The 17,311-nt window shown below is 37.4% G+C and overlaps 1 protein-coding gene across 6 annotated transcripts in view; it reads right to left on the bottom strand.

Moving 5' to 3' along the window:
- Window positions 1-17,311, bottom strand: part of SLC16A7 (solute carrier family 16 member 7) — a 172,676-nt gene that overhangs the window by 77,748 nt on the left and 77,617 nt on the right. For all 6 annotated transcript variants that reach the window (XM_055327993.1, XM_055327997.1, XM_055327992.1 and 3 more), the window contains one exon: window positions 629-758. The gene's annotated coding sequence lies outside the window, so the exon portion shown is untranslated. The remainder of the gene's footprint in view (window positions 1-628; window positions 759-17,311) is intronic.

The following is a 17,311-nucleotide window of genomic DNA, read 5'->3' as shown; positions in this document are numbered from 1 at the left end:
TATATCAATATAAATATTGAAATTTACTAATATCCCAATCATGTTATAAATATGAGTAGTGAAATTTACTAATGAGCTAGGTTGGTGTTGTGATTTCTATTGTATAGACAGGAATCTATGCTCATAGAAAACTGAAGGCCCTTAAAAAAGATTATATGATTGAGCTATTTTTTCTCCATAATCCTCCTTCTTTTTTGTATTGTTAGTTTTTCACCAGTTTATCTCTGTATGTGATTTTTGTATGTGTTTTCAGCATATTTGCTTGATTTTAATTATAATTGCATACTCCAGGCTTAGAGTCACTATTCATACCAATTTACTTACTTATCTCTTAGCTATTTAGTTTTTTTCCACATAAATTGGTATCTTATGATCTCTTACCTAAATCATTATGGAGTGGACCCTAACCAATTAACCTTGGAAAAATTACACTTCCAAGATTACCATCTGTTCATTATTAAACAACTCTTGGGTTGATCAATAGTCAAGATCCAATTCATACATACTGGTCTCATGTTATCTTTCTGTGCACAAGTCTAATATTCTTCACAACTCATAGCTGTTATGTCTTTTTCCTTTTGTTTATGGAAATAATCGAGACAAACAGGAATTAAGAGTGTAATTTTACCTGTTGATAGATGCCAACTTGAACCGATTTTTTTGGATTATCTGTGGAACTTTCGAGCCTAGTCACTATTCCTTGAAGTGGTATGTGAAGACAATGCCAAGGGAGAGAGGTAGAACAGACTCTCAATTACCTAAAAAAATGAAAAACACCGAAGGTTACATGTATAATTGAGTTCCATAAGCTTCATTAGAGCTGCTAGTTTTTATTCATCCCAGGATATTGTGCCCATATTTTAATAATTAGCAAAATTTCTTTGTCAATCCATTGATAGAACTCCTAATGTATGAACAAAATGATCAAACACATATGCATGAGAAAAAAGTTATAAGTACAAAATGAAGAAATAGGTTTTTAAAAAAAATAACATTAGATTGCATATCTACCGTTATGAGAAGGAAATTTATTGGCATTCACTTGCTGGCACTCAATTTCCTATACTCATTTAGATAATTTACTCTAAAATTCATTTAAAGATATTATCAAAAAAAAAGATATTATCCATTGACAATGGAAACAAAGTTTAAAAGAGAATTATTGGAAATATTATCAGTAACATATATGTCTCACAATTAGATTGATCATGAAAAGGACTAAAAGTATTTTAGGGATCCTCTGATTTAGAATGAAAACTTCTTAATCAGATCTGGGTGACAGACCAATAGGCTAAAATTCCATAATACATCAAATACTTTTATTTCAACGTAATCTTGTGCTGAATATATAGAAGCTAGTACTCAGAGTTTAATTTATTGAGGTTGGACATTCCTTTGCCTAAATTAAAGTTGACAAAAAGTCAACTCTTTGAATTAAATAACCAGTTGCCTGCTTCGCGTGCAGGGCCTAAAGTGTGGAAGGAGAGCAACAGAGCCACCAGGCCAAATGAGATTTGTATGAGAGGATGAGGAAAGCCTATGATCCAGCTGCCAAGTCAGTGAGAAACTGAGGGTGGGGACTAGAATGAAGATTAGTCAGGGAACTATAAAGTCATGAGAAAAATCTGAAAAATGGAGAAGGTTGAATTAAAGTTTTTAAAAAAATATTTTATTCATTTATTTTAGAGAGAGAGAGTATGAGCAGGGGGTTGGGCAAAGGGAGAAAATCTCAAGCAGACTCTCTGCTGAGTGCAGAGCCTGCCTCGGGGCTCCATCCCAGAACCCTGAGATCAACTGTCAGACATTTAACCAACTGAGCTGCCCAGGTGCCCCTGAAATTAAAGTTTTAACCTCTGCTCGGAATAAAGAGTTTACGTTAAAAGGTCTGGGGTAACAGCGTGAGAAGAAACATCTATTCTGGGCTTTCCAGGAGCCTTGGTAACTTCAGAGTTGGCAGCCCCATCTTACTACCAGCCCACTCAAATGCAGAAAACCCTTTTCATATTTTGAAGAAATACATTTCTGTCAGTTTCCTCTGGCAGAGACAGCTGCCCTGAGTTCAGGGCAAAGCCTCAGAGGAAAGCCTGAGGCATTTCTGAAAATTGGGCTCTGACCTTTCAGTCTATGCTTAATTATCATCATGCTTTATGGAGGTCAGCATGGAGGCCACAACAAGAGATCTTGACAAGTCCACATTCTAAATGCTCTCCAACATTTCTACAAACCTTTCAGTGCTTTAACCTAACTGCTAGCCTATTTTCTTACAGAAAGATCAACCCATATCCATGGCCTTTTTCAACAAATTGGCAAAAGATCCAGGAAGCTACAACTTCCTGCTTGGTAGTTATATTAATCTATTTTACGTCCTCTTCTCTACATCTATTAAAGTATCCTATTTTAATACATGCTTATGCAAATATATTCATATGATCCCTATATTGGTCTTTAGCTTTAAAAATGAAAAGCAGTCCTTTAGAATTGTGTGTCACACTAAAAAAACAGGAGATCAACAATCTTTTTTTTAGAAGATTTTTATTTGAGAGAGAGAGAGAGAGAGAGAACACGAATGGGGAGGGGGAGCAGAGGGAGACGGAGAAGCAGCCTCACCACTGAGCAAGGAGCCCAACATGGTGCTCAATCCCAGGCCCCAAGATCATGACCTGAGCTGAAGGCAGATGTTTAGAAAACTGAGCACCCCGAGATCAACAATTCTTCAGAATATGGGAAGACTTTCATTTAATTTGGGAACGCAACTATTTTGGAGATTGCGTTCTAAAGTCCAAGGAGGCACAAATTTTATTCGCCCTTACAAAAAGCTGTGTTAATTACTATAGCTAGAAGTTGGACTAGGCTCTCAGCTAATTTGGTTTCTTAGCAGTTCACATATACGCCACTTGTTTCATGATGACTTTTACTTATAACAGGTTGCATGAAAAAAATGCTTAACTTTTTTCCAAAAATTCAATTAATTATCATAATCCCATGAATGAAGAAGTAGTTTTTTTAGTAACATTTAGAGATAGGGGCATAAAGAATCAAAGGTACAAAGTGATTTTTCCAAAATGCAATGTCCAATAAGTGATTAAATTGGTATCAAGACTAGTATTTTTGTTAGGCGTATTGTTACTGATTCTACTTTGACATAGCACCTCAGAGGCTGCTCTTTCTGCTCACAAATATACTTCTTCAGTTTTATTTTCAATGGTGAATTTTCAAATTTAAATTCTTGCACATTATCTTTGCCTGTCTTGTCAACTGGAATTCAAATATTTGATGTTTGTAATTCTAAACCTTAACTATCCTTCAAAAAGTCTTTAGAAATTCATCATTATTTCAGCTTATTTACATCTACCCTGTCTATAATGTTTTTGAGTATATAGACTACAATATACCATTGTCATTGACAATAGGGTGGCTTAATAACTACTAAAAACATTTGTCTATTTCAAGTGTTTTTTTAAAAAAAAAACATATGTGGTCGGATGTGCTGAAGCCCCAAACCCTGCCTTGCCTTCTAGAGATATGGGTTGATTAATCTGAAAGGAAGATGTAGGACAAAGAAACAATAAAACTATCAGTGATGATCAATGGTTAAACTCTAGTGTTACATTTAAAGTCTTTTTTCATTTAGTTGTACAGAATATCAGAATTTCCTTTATATACTTTGTGAATATTTCTTCAACTACCCAAATCTAAATCAGGATGAATCAATTTTATGAACCCTTATCAATAGTCTATGCCATCCAGAAGTCTACGTTTCAAAATACAGTCCAGAAATAACGTACTCAGCAGTCTAAGTCCCAAATTAAATCAATGGATGTTAGGAGACTATTGACTTCACTATAAATTAATCTAGATAGCCTATAGATAAAGCATGACTTGTTCTTCACATCCTACCTATAAAGTGGCTGTGTTTTCACCTAAAGGAATTACTATGTTCCTTAAAGAATAATGAACTAGTCTTTAAGATTTCTATGTGCATTTTCTTATACAAAAAGATAGAGTAGTGTCAAATTAACGTGCAATGTTTAAGTTTACATGACAACTCGCCCAATCCTCCAACAGGAATTAAACTGAACCAATTCTCTTTTCCAACGGGTAATTGAATTAAAATTGGAATATATTCCAGAGAGGTTCTTTTACTCTTCCAGATGGACCATCTTTTAAATCCTATAGACTGATTTACTTTGACAACCAGACAAGATAGTGCATGGCCCACAAAATGTCAGTAACACAAAACCTATTTTTAGATGTGAACCACTGCTGTAGTTAAAAGGACTCTGAGAATGCTAATTGATAATAAAAGTCAAATTAACTAAGGATGTTTTGATAATGGGCAAATTTAAAAAAAATAATACAAGTCAGCACATAATTATTTATGAGGAATTGAAAATGGACATCCCACACCAACCAATTCTTGATTTCTAATACTATGCTTTGAGAATTGTGTAAAAACAGTTGCAGTGGGCAGAGTAGTGGCCCTGAAAAAGATATGTCCATGTCCTAATCCCTAGAACCTGCAATATATCTTATATGGTTGCAGAAACTGAGTGTTCACATTCTCTCAAAATTCATATGTTGATACCCAATCCCCAGCTCTGATGGTATTTGAAGGTAGGACCTTTAGAAGGCAATTAGGTCAGCGGGATTAAGCCCTCATAAATAAGATTAGTGCCCTTATAAATGAGGCCCCAGGGAGCAAGGTTGCTCCCTCTGCCAAGTGAAGACACAGTGAAGAATGGCTGTTTGTGCACCAGGAAAGGGTCCTCACCAGACACTGAATCTGCTGGCACCTTGAAGTTAGACTTCCCAGCCTCCACAACTGTAAGAAATGAATTTCTGTTATTTATAAGCCACCTAGTGTATGGTATTTTGTTACAGCAACCCTATCAGACTATGATAAAAAAATTGATACTGGGAGTGGGATGCTGTCATAACAAACACCTAAAAACGTGGAAGTGGCTTTGGAACTGGGTAGTGGAGAGAAGCTGGGCCAATTTTGGGGTGCACATGAAAAAAGGCTATTACCATAAATGGATTAAGGGTGATTCTAGTGACAGCCGATTAAGAAAAGAGGAGACTGTAAAGAAAACCCAAGTCTTCTCCAAGAATATCAGAGTTAATCCTGAACAGAATGGTAGTAGAAATATGGGAGGTAAAGGCGATTCTGATGAGGTCTGATGGAAATCAGGCACATGCTATTATTAGACAATGAGGCAATGGTGACCCTTGCCATAAAGTGGCTAAGAACTGTGTTCATCTTCTAGCTCTACTGTAGAACTTGTGAGTGATGAAATCGGATATTTAGCTGAAGTTATTTCTAAGTGTTGAAGGAGTGGCCTTTTTATAGTAAAATTACTTTTTATAGTAAAATGCCAGAAGAAAGAAATGATTTAAAGGCAGAACTGTTAATCAGAAAGGAAGCAGAATTTAAGATTTGGAGAACTCTCAGCCTATCCATACTGAAGAGAATGAGAAAGTGTGGTCAGAAGAGAACACTAAAAGTGTGGGCAAAACACTTTGATAAAATTAGTCAGCCACCTCAACAGGAGCATGAGCTACTGTTGAAGACAAAGGAAAAGTCTCCTCAAAAACAATTCAGAAATCATCAGGGCGGCCCTTTCCATCACAGGTCCACAGTGCAGAGTGGTTTCAAAGGTGGGGCTGCCCGAAGGTGGTTTCACGTAAGTGAGACCTTGGGACATGCTGCCCAGTGCTACCTCACATCATGGGCTCTGCTCTCTGCACTCCAGAACTGAGCTCGTTGGCTGCCCCTGGTGCAGTTCTAGAGGACACAGGAGGTAAACTTTGGTGGTTTCCCTACTCCTCTACCATCTTTGTCAGTGTGCAGAATGCAAGAGCCATGGGAGCATGGCTGCCTCCACCTAGATTCCAGAAGATGCCTGAAAGAGTCGCAGCATCAGGATCCTAGTAAGGAGAGTCATGGATATAGAACGCCATCCTACTGGGGCAGAGCCCCGGCGAAATACTACTACAGGGATAGGGCTACGGTAGGGACCCCTAGTGAGGGTGATATACAAAGGAGCCCTGGGCTATGGGCTGTGTGCGGGAACACTGAGAGTGTTCACTCTGACCTGTGAGAGCGGCAAAAATGAGATCATAGCCCCAATGGGTCCAAAAGGCAGAGAATCTAGTGAAAAAAAGATTATTCTTGATCCTTAAGATTTAATGTTGTTTGCTCTGAAGATTTAATACTGGGTTTTGAATTTACTTGGAATCCCTTCTTTCTTTCTTCCAATTTTTCCCTTTTGGAATGGGAATATCTATCCTACATCTGTCTCGCCATTATATTTTGGAAGATTTCACAGGTTCATAGCTGGATAAGATTTGCCTCCGGATGATTCATACCTTGAGTCACACCTATATTTGATTTTAATATTTAGATGAGACAGTGGACTTTTGAGTCTATGCTATATCCTCCCCAAATTCATCTAACCTAATCCCCAATATGATATTTGGAGATGCGGCCTGTTGGAGGTAATTAGGTTATGAGGATGGAGCCCTCATGAGTGAGATCCATGTCCTTATGAAAGAGGTCCATGAGATTTCTTTCACCCTTTCTGCCATGAGAGGGCACAAAAAGACAGCCATTAATGAATCAGGATGCTGGTTCTCACCAGACACAGAATCTACTGGCACCTTAATCTTGGGCTTCCCAGCCTCCAGAAAGCCACACAGCCTATGGTATTTTGCTACAGCAGCCCCAACAGACTAAGGCTTCTAGCAAAATATGTGACTGAGTTAAGGATCTTGAAAGAGGAGCTTGATCCTAAACTATCCAGGTGGTCCCTAAAGGCAATCACAGGTAGTTTATAAGAGAGAGGAAAAGAGGGTTTAAAGACAGACACACACAACCTACAGAATGGGAGAAGATATTTGCAAATGACATATCAGATAAAAGGTTAGTATCCAAGATCTATAAAGAACTTGTTAAACTCAACACCAAAGAAACAAACAATCCAATCATGAAATGGGCAAAAGACATGAAGAGAAATCTCACAGAGGAAGACACAGACATGGCCAACAAGCACATGAGAAAATGCTCTGCATCACTTGCCATCAGGGAAATACAAATCAAAACCACAATGAGATACCACCTCACACCAGTGAGAATGGGGAAAATTAACAAGACTGGAAACAACACATATTGGAGAGGATGCGGAGAAAAGGGAACCCTCTTGCACTGTTGGTGGGAATGTGAACTGGTGCAGCCACTCTGGAAAACTGTGTGGAGGTTCCTCAAAGAGTTAAAAATAGACCTGCCCTACGACCCAGCAATTGCACTGCTGGGGATTTACCCCAAAGATGCAGATGCAGTGAAATGCCAGGACACCTGCCCCCCAATGTCTATAGCAGCAATGTCCACAGTAGCCAAACTGTGGAAGGAGCCTCGGTGTCCATCGAAAGATGGTGGATAAAGCAGCTGTGGTCTATGTATACAATGGAATATTCCTCAGCCATCAGAAGAGATGAATACCCACCATTTGCTTCCATGTGGATGGAACTGGAGGGGATTATGCTGAGTGAAATAAGTCAATCGGAGAAGGACAAACATTATATGGTCTCATTCATTTGGGGAATATAAAAATTAATGAAAGGGAATAAAAGGGAAAGGAGAGAAAATGAGTGAAAATATCAGTGAGGGTGACAAAACATGAGAAATTTCTAACTCTGGGAAACAAACAAGGGGTGGTGGAAGGGGAAGTGGGTGGGGGGCGGTTGGGGTGACTGGGTGACAGGCGCTGAGGGGAGCATTTGGCAGGATGAGCACTGGATGTTATGCTATATGTTGGCAAACTGAACTCCCATAAAAAATTTAAAAACATGAAAAAAAAAATAAAGACAGACGCACAAAAAAACACAGAGAGGAGGCACAGATATGAAAATGGAAGCCATGCATCCACAAGCCAGTCTTCTACATACATGTGAGAAGCTATTAGTAGCTGGTGACTTTGGAAAAGGGTGATGCGTAATTCATATATTTTTGAAAATGTTTAAGTATTATATAATGAGTGTATCTTAGTTTTCTATTAATCTTTACAAAAACCGCCAAACACAAAACTTTAGTATGCAAATATATATTTCCTTATATATTAATTTGGTTGTGAGTTGTAGCAGATGGCTCTGTTTGTGTTACATATAGACTGTTCATGTCCTTTTGTTTCTAATGCTTTTTTCCTGTTAGCCAAATTTTAACCATACTACAGTAAAAAGAAATTGGCCTCTGTTTATGGATCTTACTTAGTAGTTCTCATGGTGTGGCTCCTGGTTGAGTAGCATACGCATTACATAGTAACTTGTTAGACAACTAAATTCTAGGGCACTAACTCAGATCTGCTGGATGAAAACTTTGTGAGTGAGACCCAGCAAGCTACATTCAGTAAATCCCCCGGGTGATTATGAATGTTTGAAAATTGCTGGTCAGACTCTTTCTCTAACACACCTGCAAGAGTTGGCTGTAATTATTGTAGTGAACTATCTGTAGTTCTTGAGCCATCATGATGTCCCACCACTGCACAGCACATCTGCTATTTATTCCACTATTTCACCACTATCTTCCTCTATCTGACTAACCCCTGTCTATAATTTAAGGTATAGATAGATATCAGCTCCCTTATCTGTGTCTGACTATAATCCCAATCCTAACTCCCTGTGCATAATATTCCATAATATGTATGTCACATAACATATATATCACGGTTCCTTGGCACCATCCCCTATTCTCCAGGATAAACTTTATCTTATTTGATTTTATTCTCAGAACTTGGTAGGTGTTCAATAAATATCCTCAAAGGTGAAAGAGAAATGAGTGTCTTGGAAATAAGAATTTTTATTGCTTATGAATTAGCATACAGCTGTGCCATACAGAAGAAAAAAAAGAAGTTAAAAACCCTTGTGTTTGAAGTCAAAACTCTCTGAATGCAAACCTCTATCCCGCTACATTCAAGATGTATTTAATTTCTCAGTTTCCGCTACTGTAAAATGAGAATTTTAACAGTGACTATCGAACAAAAGCGGTGATCAATTAAACATTCGATAAAGCTCTAGTAATTATTAGAATTATTTATCTAATAGCATTAACAGTATGCAATCTAGTTTGTTTAGATAAGAGGAATCAGCCCAAACTTGTAAATATATTTTCATGTCTAGAGAAAAACTTACCTATTTAGTATTTTAATAGTATTTTACCTATTAGCATGTGTAGTCTTCTCCTCTCTCCTAGAGCCATAAAATACGTATGGCTCTGTAGGTAAGGACGATGGCAATAGATCAGTGTGGTTTTACTCTCTACCCCCTTTCCCTCAACAGGTTTTAAAGCCATAGAATCCTTTCTAGAAACAAAGTCTTACTCAGAATCCTAGTACCCAAACCCGCTACTCTGGTTTACTAGGGGGGAAGAGTGAGTAGTCAGTCATAAAGATCCTCCATCGCTATTATAATTCCCTGACTCCTTCCATGAAATGGTCCCTAAGATTCCTCTTAAGATGTTTAGAATTCCTTGGAGCATAGCTGGAAAGCCATTCATATTATCTTTCTCACCTTTCATATTCAGTGACATTCTCTGGTCAACCTGGAATAAATGTAATTATAGCTTTCATTTTGCATTTCCATTTTGTCTTCAACGATTTTCTGGTGTTTCTTTCTTTGCTCAATTTGAAAAGAAGGTAGTTAACTGGCATTAGGGAAGGGGTGCTTAAAAAAATTGCTGGATTTTTCTAGGAAGATTACAGGGCCAGAGAATATCTTTCTTACTTTTCTATTAAGAAGCCCATTTTAAAAAAAAATCAAGTAAAGAAAAAAATCCATTAAGATCTCCTGATATCAACTATGAGATTCAAAAATATGCTAAAATCCCCTAGAAGTGTCTTTAAAATACAATACCACTGGGGGCAGGATAAAGAAATAGTACCAAAGCAATGTGAATCAACCTTCAGGCCAGAGGCATGAAGTAACAGGGTCTTCCAATTCACCGAGATAAGCTCCCCTGGTCTACTGATCCCTCTGCCCACCAGGTGGCTGAAAGTCCCTAAGAAACATTGCTCTTTTTAGTATCCTGAACATATCTGTTTCCATCTATGACATACATCTTTGTTACCCAATGTTTTATCAGCATAGTCTGATGATGCTATAAGCCCTGCCCCCTGTCTCCCTTGAGTAATCACGTTTAGAGCATGGGGAAACAAAAGACAACCTAATGCCCAAACTTGGGAAGTGGATGAACGTATTACTGTCATTCAGTTGATAGACTGTTATACATACACTAAATGATAATTATGAAAATTGTGTAATAACATGAGAAATATTTATGATATAACATTCAGTGAAAATACGGTGATATGTATGTGTATAATAGTAAAATTCAAAATATCTGACAAAAGAGATGCATTAAAAAAAAAAAAAACACAGGTGCCTGAGTGGTTCAGTAGGTTAAGCATCTGACTCTTGGTCACAGTTCAGGTTTTGGTCTCAGGGTCATGAGTCCAAGCCCTCGTTGGGCTCCATGCTGGCCATGGAGCCTACTAAAAAAAAATACATAGGTCATAGTCTTAAGGTGAAGTTTGTAGGAAAAAAAATATATATATATATATTTTAATTATACTAATTTGAAGTAACTATTATTATAATATCTTAATATATAAAATATGTTAGCTTAATCTTATACATTTAATTATTTGCCCTAATTTTGAGGCTTATGTCTGCTTTAAAAAACAGGCTAATTTTAACTCGTCTACAACCAATCCAAATATGATTATAGTAAGTAATACAGTGAAATTACAAGCTATATTTTTAAAGATCTTACCTCAATTTTTGTGTCCTTTTATCTTATTTTATATTGTTTTGTTTTTAGTTATACCTAAGTGAAATCAGGAAGCTTTTCTATAACTTGTAAAGAAGATACCCAGAGATGGTCTCCATGCATTGATTTAGATATAAATTACATTTGCTGATTACCAATTACCCATATAAATAACATTTACTGCTACCTCCTAAGTCACTGATTAAGACACCTGACACTTTGACATGTATTTTTTCTATTCTGTTTAGGAGCTATAGTCTCCATTTTGCAGATAATGAAACTGGAAATTCAATACTGTTGAGTGTCTGGTTTTGAGTCTATCTGCAGCATTGGTTTCACCCTAGGACCAGGCTCTCATAGACTTAAGGACTGTACACTTCCTACCGTCTTGGTGTTACTCTGCAATCAGGAACTACTGGCAGTGTTCATATCACTGCTTTCTCCCCCCTGCTATATTTGACCTGTTTCAATCCTTACGTTGCTTATAGTCACTTGCCTAGGTTCAGCTTGCCCATTTCAGCTATGTACTTCCCCCCAGAGACTTCAGGAGACATTCAATTGGTTGATACTTGCCAAAATAGGAAGAGGAAACAATAGCTAGATCCCACAGAAAATTACCATCCAGTGGATTTAGAAAAATAGTATCAGTAGTCAGGATTATAAAATTTAGAAAGGAAGGGCTGTGGAACTCTCAGGAACCTAAAAAGGTTGTCAGATGCTCTTCTACTATACATTTATGAATGAATTCAATTGACAATTTTATTTTTTATGCATAATTTTCTGTCCTGGTCTACCCATCTTTGCCATGCTCCTCTGCAGACAAAATATATTCCCTTCGCACTAACTTAGGACATGCTTTGTCAATGGGATATAAATCAATCAAGTTTGGACCATATCTGAGTCACCTTAAAATATATTTGAATGTTTTGACTCTATACCTATAATCCTTACATTTTAATATGAAAACAGGTCCCTAGATCCCTGAAAATGAGAATATGTTTTGAAGGTCACCCAAGAGCCAACTAGAGCTATAATTGACCCATATATCCAAGTAGTATGAATAAAAAATGATGTCTATTGTAAGCCTTAAGATATTAGAACTGTTTGATAGAACAACAAAATCTGAGGTGGTGTATGTAAAACAAAATCCTAAAATGTGTGGCATTGGCTTTAGGGATGGACAGATGGTCAAGAGGACTCTTAGAAGAAATTAGAAAAATGACAACTTATGTTAAGCAGGGAGGAAATATTTGATAAAACTATTTGTCTGTGATACGTTGGAAGGTGGAAAATGCACACAAAGCAGTTGGGGTTTTGAGACAAGAGATATGGATAAAGAATGCTGGTAGAAAGAATAGGTTTTAGTTAGCAATATTTAATAAGCACTAGAAGAGGCAATGAGGTCATAAAAGATCGGATCTGCTTGCAAGCAGGGATGAACTGGACGAAGGGACAGCCCATGTATTAAAGGGACTTGCAGGATTGTAAGACACATTTTCCCCACCTTCAGCCTGATAAAAAGATTCTCAAATGAACACACTGTCTCAGTGCAAAAAACTGAATCAAAAAGTCACAAAAGCAAGGAAAGACCTAACCAAGGGTGTAGCCTTAGTACTTTTTTCTTAAAATCTCTTACAGGGTTAAGTCGAACACCAGCAAATTCTTTCAGTTTAAGAAGCAGTTGGGAACAGGGGTGAAGAAATGAATAGTGCAGTCCCTGGAGGTCTAGTAAACTTAAATTGTCTATAATTAAGTGTATTTAGAGAGGCATATCTCACAAAGACGGAGAGTGTTCTTATTTACACTAACTAGAATCAAATAGTTTAAAAAATATTTTAAGGGTTATATTTCTAAAATGTACTGAGCCTGTATGGAAAGGAATAGTGTCTGTTGGACATGTAAAATGACCAAGTGATTAAAATGACTCATATACTCTGTATCTTGCTTTATGTGACATACAGAGATACAACACTGGAAAATTCAAATACATATATCACAATAAATGTCACTAAAGTATTGTCACCCTTTGAGCAAGTGACATTCACACTGGCTCTTAGTTTCCTTATTTATAAAAAGACAGCAGGATTAGGCGTTCTCTGAGGTCTCTTTCAGCTTCTATTTGATTCTATGACACTAAAATAGTACCATTTTATGGACTTTCTTAGCTTCCGAAATACAAATTTCTTTCCTTCTCTGGAAAAATGCTACTGCCATTCAAAAATAAGTAATGAAGAGATAGATATTATTTGAGCAAATTTCCCAAGATTCTAAAAACTACGGGCTGAATGAGAAAAGTTCTTTTGAAAGAATCCTCCGAAGGAATTCCATTATGTAAGGGGACTGGGCAACATTCTTAAATGCAAGAGGCTCCTAAAGGCCAAGTGTTAGTTCCTGAAATGGAATTTTATTCAGTTTCCATAAAAATTATTACCTAAGATCCTCAGAGGGCCTGGTATACGTTTGAATGGTTTTTCATTATCAAGGTTAAAATAGTGGAGCATATTTCCATGTTCCCGTAAAATCAGGACAATTTGGCTCAATGTTGTAAATAAATCACATGAAGATATTTTCCTACGAATGAAAGCAGCACCTTGCACATTAAAAGATCTTCAAAGTGTTTTAAAGAACTATGATATTTCAACTCATACGCTATATATTTTTAGTTCCCATATTGGCCCAATTTATATATCCTAAAAAATTATAGTCTACAACTACCAAATGGAAATCATGTCATCATATTTTGTTCAGTAAAAATAACATGTTCAATAGAATTTTAAATAGTCGCTAAAGATATCATTAATAATGCATAAGAATCGACTATTTACAAACACCAAAAGGTATTCCTCTTGTCCACCTTCTATATAAATTATATGACACTGACATCAGTGGGGACCATTAACTGGAGTCATTTCTTACAGGAGATCAATAAAACCTCACTGAAAAAGAAGCCAGGGCCGAAAGTGATTACTTTCATCCTGTTTTATGACATTCTCAAGATTCACTATGAAGATCTTCTCTAAGGAAGCCCCACTGGGAAGCTCCACAGAATTCCCAATCTCAAGCCCTCCTATGTAGCATCTGACGTTGTTGTTATGTGATCTGCACTGCACCCTGATAATGAAGTGGGAGCTGACTGGAACAAAAATGAACCCAAAGTTAAATATAACCTCGATGAGAGCTACAGGAGCCGCTGAAAATAAATCAATTGGTTCGATCCTGCTTGTCACTTCTGGAAGGTCACCAGAAAGAAGCATCATCCCCCAATGCAGAGAAAGGAAAACTGGCTCATTCCCTTTCTCCTCCTTACAGTGCTCATCAAGACTGCGAATCCCACAGAAGCACAGAAACAAGCAGATGCAGTCCTCTGAGGATAGGTGACACACTTGCCCCCACACCAAGTTAGAAATAACGAAATTATTAGAACCCTTTTTGTCTTTGCACTTGGCATCTGTTTTTCCTTCCTTAGTTTTCTCCTAAAAGCCTGGATGATTTCCTCTCTCGGTTTTCGCAGATACCTGGCCAGGGAAGATATAGATAATTCCAAATAATTTACTCCTAATTTAATTTCTCTACATTGTAATCATTGTATTAGTTTGGTTTCCAGCTCGCCCTCCTCTCCTAGATCCTGGCATCCAGCCATCCTCTCAGGCCAGAGATTGTCCTGCCTGCCTGGGTTCCATTCTGTTCCAGGCGATTTGCTCCTATTTGTTCTGACTTTGCTGGGCCAGGGAAGAGCTCTCACTTCCTTCACATTTCTTCCTGCTTCACCAGAGAGCCCTAAGCTTTTTTCCCCTTCTTTTTTGCCAGACCCACACACGCCAATCTGACTGACAGTAGGACTAGGAGCTGGGGTGGGAGCTGCAAGCTGCAATCATTTTTCATGAGAACTTTACAAACCTGGGAAGGGCAAAAAGGGGATTACCAAAAAAAAAAAAAAAGGGGGGGGGATTACCTACCTTTTACCACTATTAAGAACCTTTTCTTCCTGTTCTGTGTGCAGAACAAAAACACAGCCTTTTTTCATCTCATGCTAATTCCTTTACTCATCATTGTTAATGAAGTCTCCGCCTTTCTAAGAGATTTGGCTCCAATAATTTTCACACTTTATTTTCAATTTTTAATATATTGTTCTTTTCTGGTTCTTTCCTCTGGCCCATAAAATGTGTTTATCTCCCAAAGCCTAAAAAGAATAGGAAAGCATGACCTCTCCAGTGGTTTTTTTTTTTTTTTTCCCATGCCATCGTTATATTTCTCTCATCTTCACTTCAAAACTTCATGCAAGGGCCATCTTTCTTTATAACTCTACTTTCTCACCACCTACTCATAATTCCTTGCTTCGAACTTTTCACTAGCAAGTTTCACTGAGTTAATTTTCTCTTGAAAATGAGCCATGACTTCCTAATCTCCGAAACCATTGTGGCTCATTTCATTACAATGTTCTATGGTTTTTAACAATATTTCATTGTACTTTATACTTGAGACTTCCCTATTTCACTATATCTCCTTCTATGGCTAGTTTTCCTCTTCATGTCCAACATATGTGGGTTCTCATAAAGGGCTATATTGCTGATTCTCTCTTCCCCTTCCTTACTCTCCATTATTATCTACCTCTATAATACAGTTACCATTTTTATACATAGTGTGTTCCAATTCTTTATCCCTTATAGCATTGCTTTTTCTAAGTTATAATTCTTGTTTTTTTTTAAAGATTTTATCTATTTGACAGAGAGCGAGAGAGAGGGAGAGAGAGAGAGCGCATGAGCAGGGACAGGGGCAAAGGAAGAGGGAGAAGCAGACTCCCCAGTGAGCAGGTAGCCCAACACGGGGCTCCACCCCAGTACCCTGGGATCTTGACCTGAGTTGAAGGCAGACACTTAACTAACTGAGCCACCCAGGCGCCCCCTAATTTATAATTATTTCTTAGTGCTCCTACACATTTTCAGAAGGATAACTCACTGAAATGTAAAATTCTCCTAAGTCTGTTAATGGTGATTATAGTCAGTTCCTATCCTGAACAAGTCCTTTCTTCTGCATACATAATTTTCTTTAATAGCTCTTGAATGCATCTTTCTTTCCATTTCTCTTTTGACCACTATGGTTCACATCCCTCTTCATCTCACATTATCCCCTAATGGACTGTCTCATCTTCAGTATCCTATGCTTGCCTCCCATACCTTTCCACACAGCCAGCCTCCCCACACCCAGTAGGACTAATCTCCGAACAGTATCTTCAGATTGGGCTACTCTATCACTCAGACTTCAGTGGCACTGCAGAGTCTTAAATTCAAAGCATTGCAAAATTTGACTATCTGTCTTGCTCATTTTTACCATTCTCTGTCTTAAATTGCATAATATTCTATCAGGAAACACCTATCCCACAGGATGTTTACAGACATTACATGGATATAAATAATCAAGTAGATTTGAGGAATTCTCTGCTGAATGGTGGATTTATTTCACAGTTTCTCAAAGTCTTCACTATGTTAATATGTATTTCAATTTGCTTTAGTTACAGGACACAAAGCTCCCAGACTGTTTTTAGTGCAGAAAGTGTCCCCCCACCCCCAGGAAATCTACCATCCCTTCATTTGCCAACCCTCCTACATTGTCACATGAAGAAATAACACCCATCCTTCCGCACAAATAAATGATGCCTTTTAAATAAAATCATGAAAGTCCTTCTAATAATTTATGAGAAAGGAATATCTACCTTCTCTAAACTCTCAAATCTATTTGATTATAGCATACCATATTTTATTTTTGAAAATCTCATGTCTATCTCCCATCCTGGACTGTAAGTATCTTGAGACCATGAACCATGAATAAATCATATTTATAATCTCTAGAGTATCTACCACCATAACCTCAGATTCAGTAAATAACTTCATTCCAGGATATATAAAACTTGACACTATTTTTATAGTGCTTCACTTCTTCTAGCCTTTAGAATGAAGAAATTTATGTACTTAGCAATAACATAATAATCTTAACGTGGCGTTTGTTGCTCATACAATCCTAAAATAGACATTGGGGATAGATTCATTGTCTGCAGATAGTGACAAAATTTACTCAATAGATTTAGTTTAAATAGCTAAATTTATTTCAGTAAATGAAGTATACTATTCACACAGCACTAAATGATAGTAGGTAAATTTTGGTCTCACAGAAAACTTTCTAAGAGCCAGTCAAATTCCACTCAAACTACTTAGAATTTCCACTTTCCCCCATGTCCTTCGGGATCAAACATGTAAAATTCATTACCAAGGACCTTGGGGAATAAAGCTGCATCAAGGGCTTTGTGGAGTCTCAGGACTATCTGGCTTTAAGCTGGTCCCTCTAAGTGATGGAAATAAATATACCTTTGAATCTAGCCCTATCTTGAGAGGAGTTCAGATTGACTAAGCCATGTTTTTCAGAGACCTTCAAAAAAATTACCTGAATGCCACTAATGCCACCTGTGCCTAGAGCTGACTCTCTCAAAGGAACTGGTAA

This window comes from Nyctereutes procyonoides, unplaced genomic scaffold (assembly GCF_905146905.1).
Source record: "Nyctereutes procyonoides isolate TBG_1078 unplaced genomic scaffold, NYPRO_anot_genome, whole genome shotgun sequence".
Taxonomy (NCBI): Eukaryota; Metazoa; Chordata; class Mammalia; order Carnivora; family Canidae; genus Nyctereutes; species Nyctereutes procyonoides.
This window is presented reverse-complemented; position numbering and strand designations above follow the sequence as displayed.